Source organism: Corvus brachyrhynchos, unplaced genomic scaffold, assembly GCF_000691975.1.
Source record: "Corvus brachyrhynchos isolate BGI_N302 unplaced genomic scaffold, ASM69197v1 scaffold279, whole genome shotgun sequence".
NCBI classification, from domain to species: domain Eukaryota; kingdom Metazoa; phylum Chordata; class Aves; order Passeriformes; family Corvidae; genus Corvus; species Corvus brachyrhynchos.
Genome location: NW_008246060.1, coordinates 2,996,268 through 3,005,173, shown reverse-complemented (window position 1 = coordinate 3,005,173; position 8,906 = coordinate 2,996,268).

The following is an 8,906-nucleotide window of genomic DNA, read 5'->3' as shown; positions in this document are numbered from 1 at the left end:
GAGAGATGCTCCACTTCCTAGAGAAGTCACTTTTAAAGATAAATGTGACAGGTTGGAGGAATTTGGTGTGTGCTGGTGTGAGTTGAGGGAAAGCCAGAGTCACACATAAGGCAGCAGTGAAAGGATGGGGGCCTCATTACTGCCTGCTGTTTCTTAGGGGTTTTGACCTACAGGACATCAGCATAGATACAACCTGACACATTCAGTCTTTAAGTCATGCTTTACACACATGCTTTGCAGCCTAATTACTAATTTCAAAGTAATAGACTTCAGCATTGGGGCTTCCAAGAAATTCCCCAAACTCTGTCCACAGTATTTGTTCAAGCCATGTGTATTTGCCTTACAGTTAGAACCTGTGCTCGGGGGGCTTGTCAGCAGTGGGGGATTTCTGTGTGCTCCCAGTCCTTGCTCCCTCCTGTCTCTGCTCAGTGACTGATGGCAGCTGGATGGGCGCTGGCAGTTCTGCCGGACTCACCCCACTGAATGGCAGCTGGGTCCCCCAGCAGCGCTTTCCTTTACAGAACTTCGCTGATTTTTTTGTCTGATTCCCTAGCTCCCTCCTTTCTACCAACCCAGTGCCTTCAACATGAGAGAAGGCTCATGCAGCTGGCGTGTTCCCTGAACCTCAGCCTACCAATAAGTCACTGAATTGCACCAGAGACACTTGGAAAATGCTTTCTGTGGCAGCCCCCGGGCAGCTGCTGCTCTAAGGTGGCACATTCCCACTTGTCCTGCTGGCTTTGCGCTGCCTGGGTGACAAGTCTGCCTGTCGCCATTCGTGCCTCTCATGCCTGTTGGCAAACAGGCGGTGGAGTGACCAAAGATCAGAGGGCTGTGTTTCTGAGAGGACGTCTGCTGCCCATCACCCCTCCGCTGGAGAACAAGGGTAACTTTGGCTGAGTGTCCTACACTTCAGAAGTATTTTCATAAAAAACGTTACACACATGGTACTTGCCCTTTGTTGAAGTACAGCTCGGGCAGGTGTCACAGATCTCTGCTCCTGAAGGGATTTCTGATCTCCCACCAGCCAGCATTGTTGGGGTACTTTTGTAAGAGAGGGGAGGCTGAATATTGGTCATATGAACCACACACATACATGCTCAGGTGTGCACACTAGCAGAGGGTCAAGAAAACAACCAAAAGAAGGTTGGTTTTGTTTTGATTTTACTATACATTAATATTCTATCACTCTTAGAGAGAAACCCCAAAAGAAACTTTTCAAAATAAAACTACCAACAAGCTAGTCCAGGAATTGTATATATACCTTTCCCAGAAAATCACACTTGGCATCACAGAACATATTCATCTCTAGCAAATTTCCAGAAAATTCTCCCCCTTGCAGAAAGTAGTAGGCTCTGAAGATACTTTTAAAACTTCTTCTCATGGGGAAGAAAAAAAACAGGCAGGAAAATAGGAGTATTTTATCATGAACCAGCATTGCTCCAAATCCACAAGGTTTACACTAAGAAACTCCCCCAGCAGTGAGCCTGTAATTGTTTCTATGTCAGCCTGCCTTGCCTACCAACCCTTCTGAGATCCAGGCTATAGAGGTGACCTCCTAAATATGGCATGGTTTAATTATCCCTCCCTCTCGAGCTTTGTGCAGGCACCTGTTCAAGAGGAGCACGTGAAAGTCACCGGTTTTGCATGCTGCCAGGGTATGCCACGGTGTTCGTGCCAAGCTATGCTGGTGCCACCCCCGGGCAGAAGCCCTTTGTGGGGATTAGCCTGAGGAACCAAGGGATGGATCAGGCATCACCCAAAGCCTGGCAATGGCAGGTGAAGCAAATTGGATTTATGAGAGCTGAACCCATTTCTGTGACAAGAGCCATGACTCTCCCATGGCTACCAGCATGGTTGTGCACTTCCCAAGCCTGCCTAGGTTCCTCACCAGCCCTAAGAAGAACTGGGGTAATGGAAGGCATGGGGGTAGGTTGAAAAACTCTCTTGCACACAGCTGCTTTAATAAAGGGTTTAAAAAGCACAGAGGGACCATCTCAAATGGCAGTTTTTGAGCACACACAAGCTCATCCTACCCTTCTCTTGTCCCCTAGAGGTAGAGGACTATTTCAGCCATGCTGGGAGCCAACTAGTTCAGTGATGGGGCAGAAGGGAGATTGCTCTGCCAGCAAACACCTTGCCAATGTGCTTCTGAGGGCATTAAACATTTTATCCATTAGGAAATAATGAAATTAAAAGAATAATCACCACTAAATGAAGAAGCCATAACTCCATTGTCAGTTAATTGCCACAGCGAGCACACTGAGCTGTCGGTGACAAGTTTTATTGTAGTCCCTTTCTAAAGAAAATGTTGTTGCCAGATGTTACCCAGATTTCACCTGTAGAGTCCCCTCCAAGGGAGCACATGAGGGCAACAAGCAGAAGACAAAAGACTGAGTCCAAGTGAACAAGGAGGAACATTTGCCAGAGGACAGGCATAAGTTTAAGATTCCAGAAGCACGGGTGGGGAGAATGAAAATGAAGACACAACCGAGGCAGTTGAAACACATTATCATGGCCTGTGCTAAAGAAAAGACCAGGACAGCAATATAGTTGCTATTCCATTTATTTTTTTAGTGGGCTTCAGTAACTTTTTAGTTTTTCTAACCACTTTTTAAGGAGGAAATGGAGGTGCCCTTCCCACGTCAATACCATATAGTATCACCACTCTCATTTTCTAGGGTACACCACGAAAGGACTTAATAAGAACCAGATTATCTTTTATTTTGGGGACAGGGGCTTCTATTCCTTTGATGCAAGTAGATGAAAACCTACACCATGGATGCCCATCTCCTTGGATTTCAGGATTGGTGCTGTGAATCTGGGTATGTGAGTCTGGGTGATGTCAAAGGTCACTTCCTGAGCAAAACGTAAATAAAACACTTCCCTTTTATCTGTGTACACACTCGAGGTGTCCAGGAGACAACATATATGAGCCAGTTTAGATGTCAGTTTGCAGTGGGAAGAAGTGGTTCTCTGCTCGGAAAGAAATTTTGCATAGTTATAAAAGCTGGTGTGAGTCCAGGATAAGACCAGCAAATGAGCACCCTATTTGAAAATTCGGGTTTTAGGCAAAAATAGCTTTTCAAGAGACACGTAAGCTGGCAGATGAATCCAGACGGAGCCGTTTTGCCACTAGGTGGTGATGGCTGACAATGAATGGGTGCAGGACGCTCTCAGCCCCTCTCTCGCCTCACCGGATCGTCTCACACCCCCCTCACTATTCCCGTCCTCCTCGGGGGCAATGCGTGTTCCACTGGAACACGCCCTGCTGTTACCAGAGACAGGCCACTCCATCTAACCCCAGCCTAAGGAGCACGTTAATTAGAGGACTTGACTAAATACATGGAAGCGTCATTTAATTAACTGGAAATGGTGAACGAGGAGGAGACCAGGAATGTACATGCTACAGTTGGTCACTTGGAACGGGATGCTAGCAACAAAAGTAGTATCAGTAGCTGAGTCAATCTCAAAATCACACCAACCGAACAAAGATGATCAAAATTTGTTTTTCTGACAAAGCCAAATCTCCACAACATCCACCCCAGTCCCCTGGCAAAAAGCAGGGGTTTTGGAACAGTGGCCGAAGGCAGAGGTGCCGGGCAGGCTGTGAAGTGGAAGGATTATAGGACGCGGAGGTGAAAGCCTTGCTGCCAGAAGAGGCCAAGCCACACCTCGCCGGCGCTGTTCCAGTGGCACCGGAGTGCAACTCTCCCCGCACAAGCCCCTTGGGCTGCGGGACACCCGTGCAGGGCCATACCCTCCCGACAGCATGCCAGAGCAGCCCCATCGTCCCTTCCACAGCCCATCCCCCTCCCTGAGCGTAGCATCTACTAACCTTCCTATTAAGCACGTGATATTCTGCTTCTTCATAACCCTAATTAAGAGGCTTTATTCTTATTCTAGAAATCAAGTCTACTTGAAACAAAATAGCAATTTTCTGTTACAAAATGATGGCTTTCTCAAAGACATAAGAGGACTAATGCACTCGACAGCAGCTAATGACTGCATGCCAAAAGGTCCTTTGCTTTTAGCGTGCACCCATCTGCTTCTTGTTGCTCTGCCATGGCCCACGTGTTAGAATTTACTGAAAACCACCCCATCCAGCCCAGGTACCGCTGAAAAAGGGGCTCACAAGGACCCACACCTTCCACAGGGAGATTGCTTCATCCCACAGCATGTCCTGCAGCAAGAAGCTTTGCTGCCAGGGCAGAAAGCCACAGGAAAAGGAAGGAAGAGGGAGAGCATACGGATCACACATGGGTGAGAACCATGGCAAGGGATGTTCCCTGCAGTCCTGTGCCTGGTGGGCTCCTGCTCAGGCCCAGGGGGATTTAGGGATGCTCAGGCCCAGTAGGTATTAACCTCTCCTAACGCTGAATTCAATGGCCCGTTAGACCTCTCACTATTAAATTGATCAGTTCAACATGTACAAGCCTGACAATTGGCTGTCTCCTGCCCTGAGGAAGGTCTTGGGGGGCTTTATGGTTGTAAATATATATTATAAAGGTCTTTTTTTTTTCCTAAACAGCATTAGATGACCTAAAAAAAAAGTTGTAATCCATCTGGCATAGCTCCTCTTTCACTCCAGAAAGGACTCCCATTCCTTCTTGGATTGTTTCAAGGGCAGCCCTGCCTTTCTGCACCTCAACCACCAGTGCCCAAGGAGGGAGACAGGCCTGCCTGGCTGAAGTCACCAGTCACCCATGAGCAGTGCCAGAGTGACAAAATGGTACAAAAGCAGTATTTGCCACTCTCAGAGCAATCCACAAGCAGAAATTTGTTTTTATGAAACATTAGTCATTTTAGATAACAACAAATTGGTACAAATCCCATATTCACATAAATTACCAGCTTTGAATAGTTGACCCACTTTATAGAGAATCTTGGCACAAAATCTTGACTCTGAAATTTGAGGCAGATTGCTTTCAGTTTGGTCAGCTTGGAAAGAAAGTAATGAAAAATATGTTAATACAGGGCTCAGAATGAGGGCTTCTTTTCACTTGAACTGAAACTGTCTCATTCTTCTTGCAGCAATACAGGGACTAAAATCTTCTGCAAGTGTCCTGTTTAGATTATCTGCAGGTAATTTAGGTTTCCATTGGAAATAAATTCTGGTGACGGACACAGCTCAAACCTGTCATTTGAGTACTGTCCTATGAGTGTGGCAAATGCTGCTCCCCCTGCTGCTGTACTCCAAACCCAGTATTTCAGAGCTCCATGAAGGGACTGTTCTACCCATTGTATGGCGCAGTGCACACATTTCTGAGGACTGCATTTAAGGAGAAAGGTTAACCACTCCACGCCTGCATATACCTACTTACATATTCATGATCTAGTGGGTGGAATCCCTGCCCATGGCAGGGGGGTTGGAACTATATGATCTCTAGGGTCCTTGACAACCAAAACCCTTCTACAATTTACACTTCTTGCACCTAAAACACTGAAGTGTTTCTAATGTGAATTAACCTACCCAACCTCCAGGACCACAAGCCCTTGCTGTTTAACAAGCCTCTGCGGCTGTTGCAGGGTTGTATGGGCTGTCCCACACCTTCAAGGAGCCACAGCAAACCTCACTATTGCTGGCTTCTCCTTGTAGAATTTGAAACTAGAGCCATAAGTTTTGGCTGTAAACCCTGTTTAAATACATGATTTCTTAATGAAAGTATGGGCTAGCAGGAAAGTTAAGCCATATTCTAGGGATGTTACAAATGAATCAGAACAGTAGATCTATATCACATGTTGGCCAAAAAATCAGCTGAGCATCTGAACATAGTCTAAGCCAACACCAGCTTGCACTAGAAAATAAAACTCAGTCTTCTGGAGACCAAACTCCAGTCCATCACCCAATCCTTCTCTAAACAGATACCAAGACCCATCATTGTGTCTTCCCCTCTCACCTCCAACTTCAAAGAAATGTGCCATAAAGTTGCAAGCTGTCAGCAAACTTTTACCTTCATTCTTGTGCTGAGGATTCAGTTCAAACCCCAATGCAAACTTTTAATCAGCAGCAACACTCATGCAGTATGTAGAAAACCTTTTATTTTTAATAACACACAGAAAGGGGACTGAGAGAAAAGGCATTGATTCACTGTAACAGAGCAGCATGTCTGTTTTAAAAGTGTATAACTTCTGGTTGGTAAAGATTTGAGGTGACGGAATATAAGCAGACAATTCCCAGGTAACCAGAAAGGAGAACTACACACAAAAGGCAGGTCTAATATTCAGAATACCTGCAGACATTAACAATGTAATCCTGTCACTAATCATAGCTTGTAATGAACTGTGGCAATGGGGTTCTTGGAAATTGGATGGACTCACATAGCTTGTTATTTTAAATAAATACCATAATTGGTATGAAATCCCAGCAACTAACGTATGAAAAACAGTATGAACTACTAGTCTTTTATGGGACAGAAAGAATTATCCGTAGCTATCCGAAGGCTAGTTTGGCTTTCATATACTTATATTTGAATTTTACATCACCTTGCCTCCAACTCTTTGTAAAACGTAGAGGTTTTGTTAGTGGTGTTTAAGCTAACTGCAGGTATTCTAGGCTTAGATTGTGTGGGATGGAAAGAAATACTAGCCTTTTGCTTAAAAGGAGAGAAAAAGTAGATTTATATTGATAAAAGGAGAACAAGGTGTGGAAGCATGTATAAGCAATGGCATTATGAAAATCTTAAGATCAGATTCTAGAGGAGAGAACTACAGATATTTCTCTTCTTACGATAGACAGATCCAGTCAAGGAAAGATCCGACAAGGAAAGTTCAGTTGTCCTCACCCACAAACCCCCAAGGAGGCTCTGCAGGAGCTACCCCTGCACCCAGGCAAGCCAGATATTTCTCTTCTTACGATAGACAGATCCAGTCCTGATCCGACAAGGAAAGTTCAGTTGTCCTCACCCACAAACCCCCAAGGAGGCTCTGCAGGAGCTACCCCTGCACCCAGGCAAGCCAATATCCTATAGACGTGTGCTGCTTATGAAACTACAATATTTCAAGAGGTACAAGAAGACTCCTGTGTTATGGCAGTGTCCCTAATGCTCCTCCTGACTTCACGCCTGATGCCCCGAAGGAGAGGCAGGGAGTGTCAGGAAGCCTGGGTCCTGCCACTTGTTCCCCTTACAGGTCATCACCATTCTCTGTTTCACTTCCCCCACTCACAAAAATAGAATAACAACTTCTCCTTTGAACACTTTCAGCCCTTTTGATGGCAATTGCTACAATTACAACATTATCATTGCAGGATATTAGGGAAGTTTCATTACTCTGTGGTGAAGCGTCCAGGTGAGCAATTTGTCAGTTTTACAGACAAACAGAGATATTGAGATGCTAGTAAATTGCCATAAGAATGGAAAAAATAGATGATTCACTTGTGTTTTCCTCTCTTAGCATCTACCAAATTGCTCATGGGAGTACAGAGGGCCCATCCTAAGAGCTGCCTTAAATTTTAAGTGTGTTCACTCATCTTAAAGAAACTTATGATACTTCTCTGTTGAACACTGTATGCATTTTCAATTTCTAAAACTGACATCAACTCCAGTGCTTCCAGAGACCTGCCAGCAGCTGGCAGCGAGCTGGCTGCTCCCTCTGCCAAAGAGGATTAATGCCTACTAATGCTGACTGGAGGTAGAAGACCTAATTCTATTTCTAGACATACCAGTATAAAACCAGAGCGAGTAATGTTGTCTACTAAAGACGGGTGCAGTGGCATAAAAGGATTGCAGTTGGAGAGTATCAGGCTCAGAGGAATTGATGGCATATTTTTTTCCAAGGACATACATGTTCAGAAACTAATAGAAACGTTATATTTGCTATAAAGATTTCCAATGGAAAAGAAACACTACTTCCAATAATCCTAGCTCATGTGAATAATGTAAGTAGGACATATCTAAATTTGTTTAATGGTTGTCCAAAAAAGTTATTTACAATCTGTAAGGTGATAGGCCCTTAACCGTTAAGGGTAGCATGTGATTTCATTAGCAGCAAAACAGGCAAAATATATTGCCAGCCAAAATCCCTTTTTCCTCCCCACCAACAAAAGTTATCCTAACCCCTTGTATTAGAATAGCTGCAGTAGGAAAAGGCCTCTAGGAGGTTTATTTGGATTTTGCTGGTTCATTTTGGTTTTACAGAATAGGAGACATTTCCCAGTCTGCTGTGTATCATTTGTCTTTAGGTAACCAGAACCCAGCTGCACAAACCCTTCCAAAGCGTGAGGAGAGCAGGCAGGACTCAGGCAGGTGCAGCACTCCCAGGGGTCTGAACTGGTCACCCCAGCTCCCCTGGCATGTTCAGGCCACAGAGCATCATCCTGACCCTTGTAAGTGTCTCTGTTACACAGAGCAGTTGCACTGCTAGTAGGGATGAGGCTGGGATGACCATTTTGGAGGCAGCAGCTGATGGGGTCAGCGTCTAGAATCATCTGGACCACATTCTCCCTTAGATTTTTTTTTTTCTGAAGTTTTTCAAGGAGAACACTGTTTTCTGAATTTACAAAGATTTAATTGCCTTTATTTGAACTGCTCCAAGATGAGAAGTTATCTTCAGCATGCCCTGGCCAGTTGGGAGAAGTCATACCCCTGGCCAAGTTCTTCTCTGACCTTCGTCCTTCCCCAGGGCAGGACAAGACACCCACAGCAATGCTGACTCTGTGAGTGAGATGGGACTGCACACATGGCCACTAGGTTACAAATTCAGGCTGTTTGCCTGACACAGCTGGGGAGGAGCTGCTGTATGGGCTGAGACTGCAGGGACAGGGACTTCAGTTTTGCCTTTGCTGTCCTTTCCTCTGGTAGCCCAGATTTTGGGACAAAGCAGAACTAGCTGAGTGTCAGTCTGGATCTGAAGAGGCACACTGACTTGCCTGTAAACCAGCAAATGATTTGGTGGTACTTCACAGT